The 20,754-nt window shown below is 38.1% G+C and overlaps 1 long non-coding RNA gene across 1 annotated transcript in view; it reads left to right on the plus strand.

Annotated features, from left to right (window-relative positions):
• The window catches only part of LOC144341387 (uncharacterized), a 39,677-nt gene that overhangs the window by 14,004 nt on the left and 4,919 nt on the right, over positions 1–20,754 (plus strand). The window contains exon 2 of the long non-coding RNA XR_013418291.1: positions 19,507–19,647. This is a non-coding gene — a long non-coding RNA (uncharacterized LOC144341387). The remainder of the gene's footprint in view (positions 1–19,506; positions 19,648–20,754) is intronic.

The following is a 20,754-nucleotide window of genomic DNA, read 5'->3' on the forward strand; positions in this document are numbered from 1 at the left end:
AACATGCAATGTTTGGTTTTCTGTTCCTATGGTAGTTTGCTGAGGATGATGGCTTCCAGCGTCATCCATGTCCCAGCAAAGGCATGATCTTACTATTTTTTATGGGTGCATAGTATTCCAAGATGTATATGTACCACATTTTGTTTATCCAGTCTATCATTGATGGGCATTTGGGTTGGTTCCATGTCTTTGCTATTGTAAATAGTGCTGCAATAAACATATATGTGCATGTGTCTTTATAGTAGAATGATTTATATTCCTTTGGGTATATTCCCAGTAATGGGATTGCTGGTTCAAATTGTATTTCTGGTTCTAGATCCTTGAGGAATTGCCATACTGTCTTCCCCAGTGGTTGAACTAATTTACATTCCCACCAACAGTGTAAAAGCATTCCTATTTCTCCACAGCCTCACCAGCATCTATTGTTTCCTGACTTTTTAATAATCACCATTCTTGACTGGCATGACATGGGATCTCACTGTGGTTTTGATTTCTCTGATGACCAGTAATGCTGAGTTTTTTTTCATATTTGTTGGCCACATAAATGTCTTCTTTTGAGAAGTGTCTGTTCATATCCTTTGCCCACTTTTTGATTGGGTTGCTTTTTTCTTGTAAATTTGTTTACATTCCTTGTAAATTCTGGATATTAGACCTTTGTCAGATGGGTAGATGGAAAAAATTTTCTCCTATTCTGTCATTTGCCTGTTCACTCTGATGGTAGTTTCTTTTGCTGTGCAGAAGCTCCTTAGTTTAATTTGATCCAATTTATCAATTTTGGCTTTTGTTGCAATTGCTTTTGACATTTTTGTCATGAAGTCTTTGCCCATGCCTATGTCCTGAATGATATTGCCTAGGTTTTCTTCTAGGGTTTTTATGGCTTGGGGTTTTACATTTAAATCTTTAATTCATCTTGAGTTAATTTTTGTATAAGGCATAAGTAAGGGGTCCAGTTTCAGTTTTCTGCATATGCCTAGCCAGTTTTCCCAGCACCACTTACTGAATAGGAGATCCTTTCCCCATTGCTTATTTTTGTCAGGTTTGTCGAACATCAGATGGTTGTAGATGTGTGGTGTTATTTCTGAGGTCTCCGTTCTGCTCCATTGGTCTATATGTCTGTTTTGGTACCAGTATTATGCTGTTTTGGTTACTGTAGCCTTGTAGTATAGTTTAAAGTCGGGTAGCATGGTGCCTCCAGGTTTGTTCTTTTTGCTTAGGATTGTCTTAGATATACAGGGTCTTATTTGATTCCCTACAAATTTTAAACTAGTTTTTTTTTTCTAATTCTGTGAAGAATGTCAACTGTAGTTTGATGGGAATAGCACTGAATCTAAAAATTACTTTGGGCAGTATGGCCATTTTAATGATATTTATCCCTCCTATCCATGAGGATGGAATGTTTTTCCATTTGTTTATGTCCTCTTTTATTTCCTTGAGCACTGGTTTGTAGTTCTCCTTGAAGAGGTCCTTCACATCCCTTGTTAGCTGTATTCCTAAGTATTTTATTCTCTTTGTAGCAATTGTGAATGGGAATTCATTCATGATTTGGCTCTCTGCATGTATATTATTGGTGTAAAGGAATGCTTGTGATTTTTGCACATTGGTTTTGTATGCTGAGACTGCTGAAGTTGCTTATCAGTTTAAGGAGTTTTTGGGCTGAGATGACGGGTTTTGTAAGTATAAGATTATGTCATCTGCAAACAGAGACAACTTGTTTTTCTCTCTTCCTATTTGAATACCCTTTATTTCTTTCTCTTGCCTGATTGCCCTGGCCAGAACTTCTAATACTAGGTTGAATAGGAGTGGTGAAAGAGGTCATCTTTGTCTTGTACTGATTTTTAAAGGGAATGATTCCTGTCTTTGCCCATTCAATATGATACTGGCTGTGGGATTGTCATAAATAGCTCTTGTTTTTGAGGTATGTTCCATCAATACCTAGTTTGTTGAGAGTTTTTAACATGTAGGGATGTTGAATTTTATCAAAGGCCTTTTCTGCAACTACTGAGATACTCATGTGGTTTTCGTCCTTGGTTCTGTTTATGTGATGGATTATGTTTATTGATTTGTGTATGTTGAGCCAGCCTTGCATCCCAGGGATTAAGCTGACTTGATCATGTTGGATAAATTTTTTGATGTGCTACTGGATTTGGTTTGCCAGTATTTTATTGAGGATTTTTGGATCATGTTAATCTGGGATATTGGCCTGAAGTTTTCTTTTTTTGTTGTGTCTCTTCCTAGTTTTGGTATCAGGATGATGTTGACTTCATGAAATGAGTTAAGGAGTAGTTCCTCCTTTTCAATTGTTTGGAATAGTTTCAGAAGGAATAGTACCAGCTCCTATTTGCATTTCTGGTAGAATCTAGCTGTGAATCCATCTGGTCCTGGGCTCGTTTTTGTTGGTAGGGTATTAAATACTGCCTCAATTTCAGAACTTGTTATTTTCTATTCAGGGATTCAGCTTCTTCCTGGTTTAGTCTTGGGAGGGTGTATGTGTCCAGGAATTTACCCATTTCTTCTGGATTTTCTAGTTTATTTGCATAGAGGTTTTTATAGTATTCTCTGATGGTAGTTTGTATTTCTGTGGGGTCAGTGGTGATATCCCCTACATCATTTTTTTAAATTGTGTTTGTTTGATTCTTCTCTCTCTTCGTTTTTATTAGTCAAGCTAGCAGTCTGTCTATTTTGTTATTTTTTTCAGAAAACGAGCTCCTGAATTCATTGATTTTAGAAAGTTTTTCCTGTCTCTACCTCCTTCAATTCTTCTCTGATCTTAGGTATTTCTTGTCTTCTGCTAGTTTTTGGATTAGTTTTCTCTTGTCTCTGTAGCTCTTTTAAATGTGATGTGAGGGTGTTGATTTGAGATCTTTCTAGCTTCCTGATGTGGGCATTTAGTGCTATAATTTCCCTCTTAACACTGTTTTCACTGTGTCCCAGAGATTCTAGTACATTGTTTCTTTGTTCTCATTGGTTTCAGAGAACTTCCTGATTTCTGCCTTAATTTCATTATTTACCCAGGAGTCATTCAGGAGCAGTTTGTTCAATTTCCATGTAATCATGTGGTTTTGAGTGAGTTTCTTAATCCTGAGTTCTAACTTGACTGCATTGTGGTCTGAGAGATTTTCTTATGATTTCAGTTCTTTTGCATTTGCTGAGGAGTGTTTTACTTACAATTGTGTGGTCGATTTTAGAATAAGTGCCACGTGGCACTGGGAACAATCTATATTAGGGGTTGATTTGGGGTAGAGAGTTCTGTAGATGTCTACTAAGTCCACTTGATCCAGAGCTCAGTTCAAGTCCTGAATATTCTTGTTAATTTTCTGCCTTGTTGATCTAATACTGACAGTGGGGTGTTAAAGTCTCCCACTATTATTGTGTGGGAGTCTAAGTCTCTTTGTAGGTCTCTAAGAACTTGTTTTATGAATCTGGGTGCTCCTGTATTGGCTGCATATCTATTTATAATAGTTAGCTCTTCTTGTTGAATTGTTCCCTTTACCATTATGTAATGCCCTTCTTTGTCTTTATTGATCTTTGTTGGTTTAAAGTCTGTTTTGTCAGAGGCTAGGTTGTAACCCCTGCTTTTTATTTTTTTGCTTTCCATTTGCTTGGTACATTTTTCGCCATCCCTTTATTTTGAGCCTATGTGTGTCTTTGCACATGAGATGGGTCTCCTGAATACAGCGCACCAATGGGTCTTGACTCTTTATCCAATTTGCCAGTCTTTGTCTTTTAATTGGGGGATTTAGCCCATTTACATTTAAGGTTAGTATTGTTATATGTGAATTTGATCCTGTCTTCATGATGCTATTTGGTTATTTTGCACACTAGTTGGTGCAGTTTTCTCATAGTGTTATTGGTCTTTATATTTTGTTGTGTTTTTGCAGTGGCTGGTACCAGCTTTTCCTTTCCATATTTAGTGCGTCTTTCAGGAGTTCTTGTTGGGCAGGCCTGGTGGTAACGAAGCCCCTCAACATTTGCTTGTCTGGAAAGGATTTTATTTCTCCTTCGCTTATGAAGCTTAGTTTGGCTGGATATGAAATTCTGGGCTGCAATTTCTTTTCTTTAAGAATGTTGAATATTGGCCTCCAATCTCCTCCGGCTTGTAGGATTTCTGCTGAGAGATCCACTGTTAGTCTGAAGGGCATCCCTTTGTAGGTGACTTGGCCTTTCTCTCTGGCTGCCCTTAACAGTTTTTCCTTCATTTTGACCGTGGCAAATCTGATGATTATGTATCTTGTGGTTGATCTTCTCATGGAGTATCTTAATGGTATTCTCTGTATTTCCTGAATTTGCATGTTGGCCTGTCTTGCTAGGGTGGGAAACTTCTGGATAATATCCTGAAGTGTGTTTTCCAGCTTATTTTCATTCTCTCTGTCTCCTTCTGGTACTCCAATCAATTGTAGGTTTGCTTTTTTTATGAAGTCCCATATTTCTTGGAGGCTTTGTTCATTCCTTTCCATTCTTTTTTCTCTAGTTTTGTCTGCATGTCTTATTTCAGCAAGGTGGTCCTCAAACTCTGATATCCTTTCTTTTTCTTGGTTGGTTTGGCTACTGATACTTACATACGCTTTACGAAGTTCTCATACTGTGTTTTTCAGCTTCATTAGTTTGTTTATGTTCCTCTGTAGACTAGTTATTCTAGTTAGCAATTCCTCTACCTTTTATCAAGGTGCTTAGGTTCTTTGCATTGGGTTAGAACATGCTCCTTTGGCTCAGTGTAGTTTTTTATTACCCATCTTCTGAAGCCTACTTCTGTCAATTCGTGCATCTGATCCCCTGTCTAGTTCTGTGCCTCTGATGGAGAGACTTTGTAATCATTTGGAGAAGAGGAACTCTGGCTTTTTGTGTCTTCAGCATTTCTTCACTGATTCTCATCTTTGTGAGTGTGTCTAGTTTCAGTCTTTGAGGCTGCTGACCCTCAGATGGGGTTTTTGTGGGGGCTTTTTGTTGTTATTGATGCTGTTGTTTTTTGCTCGTTTGCTTTTCTTTCAGTGGTCAGGTCCTTCCGTAGGGCTGCTGCAGTTTGCTGGTGGTTCACTTCAGGCTCTATTTATCTGATTCACTCCGGTGCCTGGAGATGTCACTCAAGGAGGTTGGAGAAGAGCAAAGATGGGTGCCTGCTCCTTTTTCTGGGACCTCTGACCTCGAGGGGCACTAACTTAATGCCAGTAGGACCGCTTCTGTATAAGGTATCTGACAACTCCTGTTGGAGGGTTTCATCCAGTTTGGTGGCACGGGGAGCATGACCGATTAACAAAGCACTTTGTGTCTTGGTAGAGGGGCTGTGCTTCTCTGGGGGGCTTCCCGGATTCCTCAGAACTACTGGGAGGAAAGGATCGCAGAGACTGTGGGCACCCCTTTCCCTAGGGGCTAGGCCCAGGGAGATTCAGCTTATTTCCCTGAGCCTCTGGCTGGAGTTATTGGAGTTCTGCAGGGAAGCCCCCCACCCAGTGAGGAAGGATGGGTCTGGGTCAGGCCTGAAGAGGCACTCTGGCCGCTGACTGCCACAACTGGTGTGTTAGGCTGTGGATACAAGTCTTGGGAGCAAGCTGTCCAGTCTCCTTGGCTCCAGCAGGGGAAAAGAGCAGCCTGGAGCTATAGAGATGGATGTCACCCTTCCCCCACCCAGGGAGCTTTGCGTGTTAGACAGTTGCAAGTCTTAGTGCTGGCTGCTGCCCCTCCTCCAAGGAGCTCAAATGGCTTAGACAGGAGGCAGCCTCAGCTGTGTTGCTGGTTGCCCCTCCTCCCGGAGGAGGTTCAGTGGGTTTAAGCAGATTCCAGCTGTTGAGAATCTGTGTGTTCTGGGGTTGGGACACTAGGCCCCGGTTGCATGGGTTCACAAGTGGGATCTTCCAATCCATAGGTTGCACAGTTTTGTGGAAAAAGCACGGTTTCCCTGGCTAGGTAACACTCACTCACAGCCTCCTTTGGCTGGAGGGATGGTGCTCCCCTGCCCCACGTGGCTGAAGTGCCACACTGTTCTTCCCCCTTTCCAAGGTCACACCAGCCTCCTAGTCAGTTCTGTTGAGAGAACCTGGATACCTTGGTTGCCAGTGAAGGAGTCACACACTTATTATTATTATTATTATTATTTTTGTGGGAGCCACCCAATGCTGCTGTTTCTAGTCCACCATCTTGGCCCCTCAAACTTCTGTATTTGTAGTAGAGACGGGTTTTTGCCGTGTTGGCTAGGCAGGTCTCGAACTCTTGGCCTCAAATGATCTGCCCACCTCAGCCTCCTATACAGATATGAGCCACAGCGCCCAGTCATTCTTTTATTCTTTTCTGCAGATTGGACTTTTCATATATTGTCATTTCCTTCAACCTGAGGAACTTGCTTTAACATTTCTGGTAGTGAGGTTTTGCTTACAATAAAATTCTCTAAGCCATTGTCTGAAAATGGCTTTAATTTACCTTCATTTTTGAAAGATGAACAGTTAACATTTTTCATTTAGCATTTTAAAGATATCATTTCATTATCTTCTATCTTTCTTCTCATGAGAAGTCAACCATCATATTTATTGCTATCACCCTGAATATAATGCATAATTTTTTTCTTTAATTGTTTTTAATATATTTTATTTTAATCATTAGTTTTAACCAGTCTGGCGAAAAGGTTCCTAGATGAGTTTATCTTTGTGTTTGTCCTGCTTGCAGTTTGCAAATTTTTTGGATCTGTTGATGTATTTTTATCGGTTTTAGGTTTTAGCCATTATCTCTTCAAGTATTTACTCTTTCATTCTAATCTCTTTCTGGGACCTCAGTTACATATGTTACATGACAAAATATTGCCCTAGAGGTCTTGTATGCTCTGTTCCTGTGTGTGAATTTATTCTTTGTTTCTATATTCCTGTTTTTAAGTTAATTTGCTTATTCTTTCTTCTGTAAGTCTGGCCTGCAATTAAACTGATTTAACAAACTTTTTATTTATGGTGATGTATATTCAGTTTCATAATTTTTATGATTTTTTTTTCTTTTAGGTTTCTACATCTGTGCTGAGATTCCACATCTGTTCATCTATTTTGTCCACCTTTTTCCCCAAATTTTTAGTCAGAATTCTATTAACTGTTTTAAAGCCTTTGCTGATTTCAACATCAAAGTCAACATGTCAACATCACCAGTGAGGGTCTGCTCCTATTTACTTTTTTTTTTTTTTTTTCTGTTAGGTGTGGGTCCTATTTCTATGTGTTTTTGTTGGCCTAGTAATTTTTGATTGTGTGATAAACACTTAAGATGATAAACATTTTGTTATCTTTTTATAGAGTGTTAAATTTTGCTGTGGATGGTGACTAAGTTACTAGCATATTCTCTTGATCTTTTGGAGGCTTGGTTTTAGAGTTTTTGAATGAGCATCTGTTTTAGTTTTCCCCTTAGTTCTGTGCCATAGACCTTAGTCATGATATGTGTTTCTTACTCCTGATGTGTGGTCCTTGTAGAGTCTTAATGAACAGCAACGGTGTTTACCAAGCTCCTCTAACCTAGCCAGACTTGAGCTGTACCCTGGAGAGACAAGGATAACTGCTGATATATTTTCTCAGTTATTCATCCTTTCAGGTGCTGCTTTCTTCTGGATTGCTTAGATTCTCACCATGAAAATAGACAGTTTAGGTAACAGCCAAGGATTCGAGGAGAGTTTGTATGCAGATTTGGCAGTATCCCCTCTGTGTCCTCCATTTTTCTGAATATTTTTCTTCCAATTTCATGTTCTGCTAGAATCTCTGAACTTGTCTCCCTGTCCTTTTCCCAATAGGATGACGTTTCTTGGTTGATTTTCATTTTCTCCTTGTACTGCCGTGACCCTGAATGTGTTATCGGGAAAAGCCAACTAATTACGGAGCTCATCTACTGTGCACCTTCAGTTTCTGCCTGCTTTGGATTGTACACCAGCGCCTTCACACAGTTTAAAGAAAATTTGTCTGGAGTTTATAATTCTTATTATAGGAGATTTAGTCTGATACAAGCTATTCTACCACAAATGGAAACAGAATTTTTGCATAAACTAATGTCTAATATTAGTTGCTTGCCAGTCCTTTGTCATGTGCTGTGGGAGAGATTTATGTACCTTAGCGATGATCCACATAACAACACTACAAGGTATCATTGTCATCATCATCAATCATCACCATCATATTACTGAAAAGAAACTGAGGCACAGAGTGATAACAAACTTGCCCAAGTTTACAAAGTAAGGGACAGATGCAGGATTCAATGTTGTGTGTGTGTGTGTATATATATATAAAAGTTATATATATATATAAATATATATGTTTTATATATAAATATGTTTTATATATATTTATACTTATTCATATTTAAATTAATTAAATTATTAAATAATTAAATTTATTAATCTTATTAAATTATCAAATTATTTAAATTACTATTTATTTTAATAAATTAATAAATTTATCAATAAATTAATAGTTTAATAAATCAATAGTTTAATAAATTAATAATTTATTAAATTTTAAATTATTTAAATTGGTATTTATTTGTATATTTATAATTTATATATAAAATATAAATATATTTATATATTTATTTTTATATATTTATATTGATATATTTATATATTAAATATAAATTAAATATATTTCCATTTATATATTTATATATTAAATATAAAATATATATCTATATAAATATATATTTATATATTTATATAAATTTATATAAATTTATATTTATAAAAATATAAATTATATTTATATATTTATTTATATATTTATATAGAGCTATATATAAATATATATTTATATATTTATATAAATTTATATAAATTTATATTTATAAAAATATAAATTATATTTATATATTTATTTATATATTTATATAGAGCTATATATAAATATATATTTATATAGAACTATATATAGATATATATTTTTATATGTAAATAAATATTAATATATAGTTATATATATAAATATATATATATTTATTTATTTTGAGATGGAATCTTGCTGTGTTGCCCAGGCTGTAGTGCAGTGGCACGATCTCCACTCACTGCAAGCTCCACCTCCTGGGTTAGCACCATTCTCCTGTCTCAGCCTCCTGAGTAGCTGGGATTACAGGTGTCGTCACCATGCCCGGCTAATTTTTTGTATTTTTAGTAGAGACAGAGTTTCACTGTGTGAGCCAGGAAGGTCTCGATCAGCTGACCTTGTGATCCGACTGCCTCAGCCTTCCAAAGTGCTGGAATTACAGGCGTGAGCCACCGTACCGGCCCCAATGTTGTATATATTTTATATAAAGCTTGTAATTATGCCAGTGATTATCAGATTTGGCTGAAGATTGAAATTTCTTGGAGAGTTTTAAAAGTACTGGTGGTTTGATCCCAACTCTATGGATTTTTCTTTTAAAAAACCAGTTGTAACTATGACTTGGCTATTGAGATTTTAAAAGTTCCTCAGATGTTTCAAATGTGCTGCTGAGACTGAGAACCATGGTGCTATGCCATGTTCCCATGATACCAACTAAATCCTGTAACCAGGTCCGTTGATGCTAATTTAATTTTTTTCTTTCTAAATAATTACAGAATAAAAAGATGTTTTATATAGTTACTATTCTGATATCATAATGATTAACAATGAAAGAAAGACTTTTTGAGTATCTCAAATTAGTTGCTTTAAAAAAACCAATCCATTGCTAAGGGTTTCAGTTGCTGTTCTCTATACATGAGTGATAATGTTTATGAATGTAGTCACTATTTCTATTTATTATGTAATAAGAGCTTTATCCTTGTTCACTTGTTTTGTGAATAAGAATAGGAAATAAAATTTACAAGACCTATTGGATTACTTTTTTATCTTTGTTACTTAATATGAAGAAAATAAATAGCTAATAATGGGAATAAAAGCCAGCCCATCATGCGAGTCACTAGCTGGTACCTAATGACCAGTTGCTGATAGCGGCTGCTTCATGTTGATAGTGCAATAAAGGGCAACACATTTTGCGATGAAACGTTTCTACAGAGAGTCTGGAGGCCTCAGTTTCAGTTTGAGATATTAGCCTGGTTTTCTAGTGTGACCTGAAGGTGCCTCAACTTCTCCATACCTTCTCTATACTGAGGTAAAGAGACAATTCCAAGACAGAAGTTGGAATTGAGGCCCTTCTGGCTCCAATGTTTCATAATTATCAAATTATTTCCTCCTCGAAATACTCTTTCTCTGCTTTCTCTCAAGACAGTAGAACAGTTACTAGAATAAGGCATCTATGCAAATATCAAAAGTAAAAAATCTACCATTTGAATATGTTTTTAACTGCACCTATTTTGGTGAATAAATCCTGTAATGAACTGATGATTTGGAAGTAGAGTGGATGCTGCTAAAAGCTCAGTACATCTGAGAAAATTCCAGATGGAGGAAGCTTGATGTAGGCAGAGAAAATGAAGAACTGTGGTAAAATTTAATGAATAGCTCACGAAGCCCATCTGACGCTCTGTGTCAGGAGGTAACAAAATGTGTCTTTGTTGAGAAGTCCTGTGACCCAGAGCTGTGCTTCCACCTGGCAGGAGATACTGGTACTGGTGGCTGCCTGCATTCAAGACCCTCTTTCCAGAATGGTAACGTGATTTGCTTTAGTCATCGTTCCTATTCTCGCTGGGGGAGGTATGGCTGCAATAGAAAGGCAATAAACGCACCAGGAAAGGCTGATTTGTGTTGGCTTGCTGCAGCGTTGAATTGGGAACAATAGATGGGATAATAATGCAGTGGTTGGAGGCCATTTGGCTTTGACCTCGGTATCATTCATAGATGGAACACAAAGCTGTTTTTACTGGTAGTTAACATTTGGCAATTGCTGATCAGTAAGAATGTACTAGACGTCCTACTGGAGTAGCATGGTTCAGTGGGCAGAACACTGACTGAACTGGAATGTAAAAATATTTGTACTTAAGTGTGTCTGTTTTGTTATTGATTGGTCTTGTGAATTTGGATTCATCCTTTGCCATCTTGGCATGAGTGTGTGTGTGTGTGTGTGTGTGTGTGTCTGTATTCATTTGTTTTGAGATGTGGAGTCGGGAGAGGGTACCTTCAGTAAGATGAGTTTGAAGTTCTTAAAGGAATGAACCAAAATGAAGGTCAAAATAAAAAAAAAAGTTAAGAAAAAAAATGATCAAGCTGAATGACAGTATATTTTTATGTAAAGGTTTTCTAGACAGAGTATTTGAAATATTGAGGCCCCAAAAGCTTCAATGGTTAAGACCCCCAAACACCAATGGTTAAGAACACCAATGCAATGAAAGGACAAAGGATTGTTGACTCATAGATTTACTAGGTACATTACATATTACTTTACTTTTTACAGTCTTTGGGCAGTGTTAATTATGTGAGTATACTACCCTGTTCTCTTGTTTGTAAATCAAGGTTGCCAGCTTACAGGTGGAATTTGAGATCATATCCCATTCTTTGAAGAAGCCCTCTGACATATCAGAACTCTACACATTTTATTCTCTTTTTGCTAACTCTTACTTGGCATAAGTACATGCATTCTGGAAGGAATCTTTAGTGTGTGTGTTTGTGTGTGTGTGTGTTGATTATACTTAAGCAGCATTTTTATATACCTTCATTTTAACAAGAAAACACATATACACGATAAAGGTAGCATAGGTGATGTTGGGAGGAACATGAGTAGAGAGTATGAATTCCAGGAATCTTCAGACCAGAAGTATTTAAGGGTGAGATATAGGTGTAACCCTGTTTATGTTCTACAGAATAGGGGAATTTATTTTCAGCTTGGACTAAATGAGTAGTTCCTCTCTTGATTACCTGCCACAGGAGTTCAAAGGTTCAAACTTTTAGAATGGTGGTTTGTAGCACCTGGAAGGGGGAGAGGCATGGGGAATGGAGGAGATGCAGCCTCAGAGGCAGGTAGTCAGAACCAAGTACTCTACCAAGAATAAGGAAGGTGCAGGATTGTGTGAATAGAACTCTCATTCACAGTCCACTCCCAGGAAAATACAGCATATGAGCTGAAGCAATTCTTTCATTGGGAAAGAGTCAATGCTTTGAATAAACCTTGCGAAAGTGCATAATCAGTAACAAATTTTCTATAAAAGAAAACCCTACAACACAGTGAAGGGGCAATCTAAATATAGAGGCCAGGTTGTATGAGACAGGAATTACATAAGATACATAAAAGGGAGGATAAGAAATCACTGAAAGAAGCTGTATCCAGAATGCAAGCTCTGATAATTTACTGTACTGGGACCCAGTTCTAAGCTGTAATTCTCACTCTGGCACATGTGTTACAATATTTCACCTACTGGGAGTGCAGCTGCTCTCCCTAATCCAGAGGCAGTACAAGAGGCAGAATAAGAGTTCAAGCTGTGCACAGTCTCTAATGCTGATTCCTCCACCTATTACCCATGATACTGGGCAAATTTCCTAAACTCTCTGAACCTCAGTTTATTAAATTGTAAAATGCAAACATTAAAGTACTTCCCTTGTGCATTTTTATAAGTACTAAATGAGATAATTCATGCCAGGAATCAGGAGAGTGCTCAATCAGTGTTAGCTATTAGTAAGATGGTGGTTTCCTCTGAGAGAATGAGAGGCAAAAGGATTTCGATTGTTGAAAATGTAACTGGGCCCTGGTGAGCCAGGAGATGGCTCATCATGAAGACATATCACTGTATGAACAGACAAAAGGATGCAGGCAACTAACAGTACTTGGATTGGAATGAGAAAATTGAGAGTTTCAAGAAGTATTGAGATTATTCTAACTTCTAAATTTCAGGCTCCATTGGAATTTAGCACTTTTCTTATAGCTACAGATACAGGTTGATATATAGATATAGAAGTATCTATTTTGGTTTTGCTTCCTGGAGTGTAAGCTCTCTGAGGCAAGGTCTTGTCTGACTCTTCATTCTATCCTGCCCTGTGCTTGGTGAAATACAGTGCCAAGATAGAAATACACTTTCGGTTGTGATAACATTCTGTAAAGGACTCTTGTTTCCTGGAGTTGCTTATTGTGGAATGCTAGACTTTGATGGCAGAATTTATACAGTGATCTACATTACTCTCTGTAACTGTGATTACACATTTTTTTAAACCTCATGGCATTTTGAGATGACTAAAAGTTTGATTGAGTATGACTGAATTACACCATGTAATATAAACTACATTCATTTTACTAGGAAGTTAATGGAAGCTTAAATTGCTATAAAACCTTAAAACATTATTGCATATGATAATAAACTCATTTGCCTTCTAATTAAAGAATCAGTGAAAGCCCTTCAGTTGGATACGATATAGACAAATTTCTGTTCAGATTTATCCTAGAATCCACTTCTTGTGTTCTACAAGTTATTTAGAACGTATTTCTCTACTACTTATTTCTCTCATTGTTTCTGTTTTGAGCCATGATAAAATCCACTGGCTTAAGACTAGAAAACCCAGAAATAAATCTATACATCTGTAGTGAAGTCATTTTCGACAAATGTGCCAAGAACACACACTGGGGAAAGGACTTGTTTCTTCAATAAGGGGTGTTGGGAAAACTGGGTAACTGTATGCAGAAAAATGAAACTAGACCCCTATGTCTTGCCATATACAAAAATAAAATCAAAATGTATTAAAGACTTAAATCTAAGGCCTCAAACTGTGAAACTAGTAAAATAAAACCATTGGGGAAACTCTTCAGGACATTGGTCTGAGCAAAGATTTCTTGAGTAATACCCCACAAGCACAGGCAACCAAAGTGAAAATGGACAAATGAGGTCATATCAAGTTAAAAACCTTCTGCAAAGCAAAGGAAACACACAAAAAAGTTAAGAGACAACCCACGGAATGGAAGAAAATAATTGCAAACTATCCCTCTGACCAGGGATTAATAATTAGAATACCCAAGGAGCTCAAACAATTCAATACGAAAAAAATCTAATAATCCAATTAAAAAACGGGCAAAAGATTTGATAGACATTTCCCAAAGAAGACATACAAATGGCAAACAGGTATATAAAAACCTGCTCAATATTATTGATCATCAGAGAAATGCAAATCAAAAGTACAATGAGATATCACCCCAGTTAAAATGGCTTATATCCAAAAGACAGGCAATAATGAATGTTGGTAAGGATATGGAGAAAACCCTCGTACACTGTTGGTAGGAATGTAAATCAGTATCACCACTATGGAGAACAGTTTGGAGGTTTCTCAAAAAACTAAAAATAGAACTACCATATGATCCAGCAATACCACTGCTAGATATATACCCAAAAGAAAGGAAATCAGTATATTAGAGAGAGATCTACAGTCCCATGTTCATTGAGGCACTATTCACAATAGCACAGATTTGAAAGCAACTTAAGTGTTCATCAACAGACGAGTGGATGGGGAAATCTGGTAATATACACAATGAAGTGCTATTCAGCCATAAAAAAGAATGAGATCCTGTCATTTGCAAGGACACGGATGGAACTGGAGGTTATTATGTTAACTGAAACAATCCAGGTACTCAAACTTTGCATGTTCTCACTCATTTGTGGGAGCTAAAACTTGAAACAATTGAATTCATGGAGATAGAGAACAGAAGGATGTTACCAGAGGCTGAGAAGAGTAGTAGGGGTGGGGTTAGGGGGAAGTGGGGATGGTTAATGGGTACAAAAATATAATTAGACAGAATGAATTAGACAGAATGGTGGCAGAATAGGGTGACTACAGCCAGCAATAATTTATTGTACATTTAAAAATAAAAGTATACTTGGATTGTTTGTAACACAGAGGAAGGATAAATGCTTGAGGTGATGGATACCCCATTTACTCTGATGTGATCATTATGCATTGTATGCCTGTGTCAAAATATCTCATGTACCCTGTAACTATATACAGCTACTATGGACCCATAAAAATAAAACATAAAAAATTATTTTTAAGCCAGGTGCAATAGCTCACGCTTGTAATCCCAGCACTTTGGGAGGCCAAGGTGGGAAGACTGCTTGAGTTCAGGAGTTCAAGACCAGCCTGGGCAACATAACAAGATCCTGGCCTCTACAAAGAAAAAAAAAAAAATTAGCCAGGTGTGGTGGTACATGCCTATAGTCCCAGCTACTTGTGAGGCTGAGGTGGAAAGACTGCTTGAGACAGGGAGGTTGAGGCTGCAGTGAGCTGTGATTGTACCACTGCAGTCATCCTGGGGGACAGAGTGAGACCCTGTCTCGAAATTTTTTTTTTTTTTTTTTTGAAATTTGTTGGTTTGAATGCTTCCTTCAGTGTTTCTGTCAGGTCCCTCCTGAGTATCCTATACATATAATACAGAGTTCCATATAAAATGCAAAAACTGGAAAACTTAAAAGAGATGGATAAATTCCTAAACACATACACCCTCTCCAGACTGAGCCAGAAAGAAATTCATTCCCTGAACAGATCAATAATAAGCTCTGAAATTGAATCAGTAATAAATAACCTACTAACCAAAAAAAAAAAAAAAAAAAAAAAAAACCAGAACCAGGCAGTTTCACAGCTGAATTCTACCAAATGTACAGAGAAGAGCCGGTACCATTCCTACAGAAACTATTCCAAAAAATCGAGGAGGAGGGACTCCTCCCCAGCTCATTCTATGAGGCCAGCATCATCTTCATACCAAAACCTGGAAGAGACCCAACCAAAAAAGAAAACTTCAGGCCAATATCCTTGATGAACATTGATGCCAAAATCCTCAATAAAATACTGGCAAATCAAATCCAGCAGCACATCAAAAAGCTTATCCATCACGATCAAGTAGGCTTCATCTCCAGGATGCAAGTCTGTTTCAACATATGCAAATTAATACATGTGATTAATCACATAAACAGAACTAAAGACAAAAACCACATAATTATCTCAATAGATGTAGAAAAGGCTTTCGATAAAATTCAACACCCATTCATGTTAAAAACTTGCAATAAAATAGATAATGAAAACACATACCTCAAAATAATAAGAGTCATCTATGACAGGCCAACATTATACTGAATGGGCAAAAGCTGGAAGCATTCCCCTGGAAAACTAGCACAAGACAAGGATGTCCTCTGTCACCACTCCTATTCAACATAATATTGGAAGTCCTAGCCAGAGCAATCAGGAAAGAGAAAGAAATAAAGGGCATCCAAAAAGGAAGAAAGGATGTCAAAATATCTCTGTTTGTAGATGACATGATTCTATATCTAGAAAACCTTATAGTGCTGGCCCAAAAGCTCCTCCAACTGATAAACAAGTTCAGCAAAGTCTCAGGATACAAAATCAACGTACAAAAATCAGCATTCCTATATACCAACAACAGCCAAATCTCGAGCCAAATCAGAAAGACAATCCCATTCACAATTACCACAGAGAGAATAAAATACACAGGAATATAGCTAACTAGGGAAGTGAAAGAATTGGCAAAATATTGTTCAATTACAAATTATAAAGAGAATTACAAAACACTGCTCAAAGAAATCAGAGAAGACACAAACAAATGGAAAAACATCCCATGCTCATGGATAAAAAGAATCAATATCATTAAAATGGCTATACTCTCCAAAGCAACTTACAGATTCAATGCTATTTTTATCAAACTACCAATGACATTCTTCACAGAACTAGAAAAAACTATTTTAAAATTTATATGGAACCATAAAAGAGCCTGAATAGTCAAGGCAGTCATAAGAAAAAAGAACAAAGCTGGAGGCATCATGTTACCCAATTTCAAACTATACTACAAAGGCTACAGTAACCCAAACAGCATGGTACTGGTATAAAAACAGGCACATAGACCAATGGAGCAGAATGAAGAGCTCAGAAATAAGGCTGCACATCTATGACCATCTGATCTTTGACAAAGCTGACAAAAACAAAAAAATGGGGAAAAGACTCACTATTCAATAAATGGTGCTGAGATAACTGGCTAGCCATATGTAGAAGATTGAAGCTGGACCTTTTCCTTAGACCATACACAAAAATCAACTCAAGATGGATTAAAGACTTAAATGTAAAACTCAAAACTATCAAAACCTTAGAAGACAACCTAGGCAATACCGATCTGGACATAAGAACGGGCAAAGATTTCATGACAAAGACACCAAAAGCAATTGCAACTAAAAGCAAAAATTGTCAAGTGGGATCTAATTAAACTTAAGAGCTTCTGCACAGAAAAAGAAACTATCAACAGAGTAAATAGCCAAGCTACAGAATGGGAGAAAATATTTGCAAACTATGCATCTGACAAAGGTCTAATATCCAGCATCTATAAGGAACTTCAGCAAATTCACAAGAGAAAAACTAACAACCCCATGAAAAAGTGGGCAAAGGACGTGAACATACACTTCTCAAAAGAAGACATACATGCAGCCAACAAGCATATGAATAAAAGTTCAGTATCACTGATCATCAAAGGAATGCAAATCAAAACCACAATGAGATACCATCCCACACCAGTCAGAATGGCTATTATGAAAAAGTCAAAAAATAACAGATGCTGGCAAGGTTGTGGAGAAAAAGGAACATGTATACACTGTTGGTGGGAGTGTAAATTAGTTTAACCATTGTGAAAGCAGTATGGTGATTCCTCAAAGAGCTGAAAGCAGAACTACCATTTGACCCAGCAATCCTATTGCTCTGTATATAACCAGAGAAATAAAAGTCATTCTACCATAAAGACACATGCACATAAATGTTCATTGCAGCACTATTCACAATAGCAAAGACAGGAAATAAACCTAAATGCCCATCAATGACAGATTAAATAAAGAAAATATGGTATATATACACCATGGAATACTATGCAGCCGTAAAAAATGAGATCATGTCTTTTGAGAGAACATGGGTGGAGCTGGAGGCTATTATCTTTAGCAAACTAAAATAGGAACAGGAAACCAAGTGGGAGCTAAATAATGAGAATTTATAAACACAAAGAAAGAAACAATGGCCCGGTATGGTGGCTCACTCCTGTAATCCCAGCACTTTGGGAGGCCAAGGCAGGTGGATCACTTGAGGTCAGGAGTTTGAGACCAGCCTGGCCAACATGGTGTGAAACTCCATCTCTACTAAAAATACAATTAGTCAGGCTGGTGGTGCACGCCTGTAATCCCAGCTATTCAGGAGACTGAGGTGCAAGAATCACTTGAACCTGGGAGGTGGAGGTTGCAGTGAGCCGAGATTGCGCCACTGCACTCCAGCCTGGGTGACAGAGTAAAACTGTGTCTCATAAAAAAGAGAAACCAAAAAACAAAGAAGGAAACAACAGACACTGGGGTCTACCTGAAGGTGGAGGGTGGGAGGAGGACGAGGAGCAGAAAAGATAACTATTGGGTACTGGGCTTAGTACCCAGGTAATGAAATAATAAGTACAACAAACCCCCATGACACGTTTTTACCTGTGTAACAAACCTTCATTTGTACCCCCAAACCTAAGATAAAGGTTAAAAAAAATGCATTGGTCTAAATGCTTCCTTCAGTGTGCCTATGAGGTCCCTCCATAGTATAAAATACACATGTATTGGCTGGATGCAGTGGCTCGCGCCTGTAATCCCAGCACTTTGGGAGGCTGAGGCACGCAGATTGCCTGAGCTCAGGAGTTCTCGCCCAGTCTGTCTCTACTAAAATGCAAAAAATTAGCCAGGCGTGGTGGTGGGTGCGTGTAGTCCCAGCTACTCGAGAGGCTGAGGCAGGAGAATTGCTTGAACCTGGGAGGCGGAGGTTGCAGTGAGCCGAGATCACATCATTGCACGCCAGCCTGGGTGACAGAGCAAGACTCAAAAAAAAAAAAAAAAAAAAAAATCTCCACATGTATTACATACACAATCATATATAAGAAAATTTATATATGCTAATTTTATAAAATATTAAATATATTACATAAAATAGTATTGTATACTAATACACACGAAATTGTAGTATACACACGTAATATATAGTATTTGGCAGTATTTAAATGCTATGGGATAAAGATAATAAGGAGAAAATGGCTAAAAGATAGATATACATGTACATGTACATAAATTTCAATATATTAGCATATACATATTAATATGTTTGATATTGTTACTGTGTACTAATATCTATCTATATTTAGCTTGTTAATAAATATGCTTCCTCAAGGCTAGATTAGAGTCTTTGTTAATTATGTTGCTAAGGCGCTTTTGCTTTCCTCTGATAGCCATCACCAGGCCCAGCTTCAGTTTATTTCCCATCACTGTCTCTAATTATCTGGGAGACTCATTGTCTCTCATTCCGCTCTGACAGGTTCTGTCTTCACCAGCCACGGTATTCTAACCCTGGGTCTCCGCCACACTGAGGTATAGGGGAAACTTGTTCCAGTTCTGCCCCCCCTTTTTTTTTTCCTCTGGGAGAGTCATCTCTGAAGGTTTTTCCCTGACAACACGCTCTCCTTGAACTGAGTATGTCCCAGCACAGCTGGTTTCACAGACATTGTGTCTGCGCAGTTGCACAGGCTGCCATTCTGCGAAGAGCCCGGTACTCGACTTAATTCTCTGCTGTTTTGATATTCTGGGTAATTTTTGAACAAGAAGCCCTACATTTTTATTTTTCACAGGTTCCTGCCAATTATGGAGGCAGTCCTGTTTCTAAGCGCCATTAAGCATCCTTCTGAGCCGCAGAAAGTCATACACCAGCCTTCAGCCGTGCCCATCACAGTAGCAGTGACAGCACATCACTCTGCCCACGATACGGATCAGTACGTGTTTAAGTGAACGCTGCTCTGTCTGCCGATGTTAAGCACTCACTCCACCCCTCCTCTCACACGGAGGCCCATGCACTGAAGAGTAAGGGACCTTCTCACAGCCCATGTGATGAATATTGAAAACTCTAAGACTGAATCTTTACTTGATGCAAATAAGTTCTCGAAGGAATCCTCTTAAAGTCTGTCATCATGTTATTAGAGACACAAATTCTCTTCAACTCTAAGGTAGCAGCCAGTAGCGTGTTGCATAGCTGAGTAGCTTTAACAGAAGGAAGGAAACGTAGCGCCGCGTTAGTTTCCCAGGGCTGTCGTAACACATCGGCACACACTAGGTAGCTTAAAACAACAGAAATTACTTTTCTCACAATTCTGGAGTCCAGAAGTCTGAAATTAAGGTATCAGCAGAGCCTTACTCCCCAGAGGCTCTAGGGATGAATGTGATCCTTTCTTTTTCCAGCTTCTCGTGGCTGCAGCTGTCCCTTGGCTTGTGGCTGTGTCTCTCTGTGCTCCATCTTCATGTTACCTACCACTTTTATGTGTATCTCTCCTGTGTGTGTCTGTCCCCAAACTCAGACCCTTTCCTGAAAGGATACAGGTGGTTGCACTGAGAGCCCAGAACATATGATTGCACTGAGAGCCCAGATAGATAATACTGGATGCCATCTTTTTGGGTGCCACCATTCAGCCCACTACAGGCATGTATGTTGATAGGAGTGCTTAAGATATTCAAACAGGAGGGCAGGTGCAGTGGCTTATGCCTGTAATCCCAGCACTTTGGGAGGCTGAGGAGAGCAGATCACCCGAGGTCGGGAGTTTGAGACCAGCCTGACCAACATGGAGAAACCCCGTCTCTACTAAAAATACAAAAATTAGCCAGGCGTGGTGATGCACACCTGTAGTGCCAGCTATTCGGGAGGCTGAGGCAGGAGAATCGCTTGAACCTGGGAGGCAGAGGTTGTGATGAGCCGAGATGGCGCCATCACACTCAGCCTGGGTGACAGAGCAAGACTCCGTCACAAAAAAAAAGAAAAAAAAAAAAATTTCCAGCAGGCAACATGGCAACATTTGGGAAGGTGTTCAGTGCACAGGCAAGGCACCTTC

Source organism: Macaca mulatta, chromosome 6 (genome assembly GCF_049350105.2).
Source record: "Macaca mulatta isolate MMU2019108-1 chromosome 6, T2T-MMU8v2.0, whole genome shotgun sequence".
In the NCBI taxonomy this organism is placed as follows: domain Eukaryota; kingdom Metazoa; phylum Chordata; class Mammalia; order Primates; family Cercopithecidae; genus Macaca; species Macaca mulatta.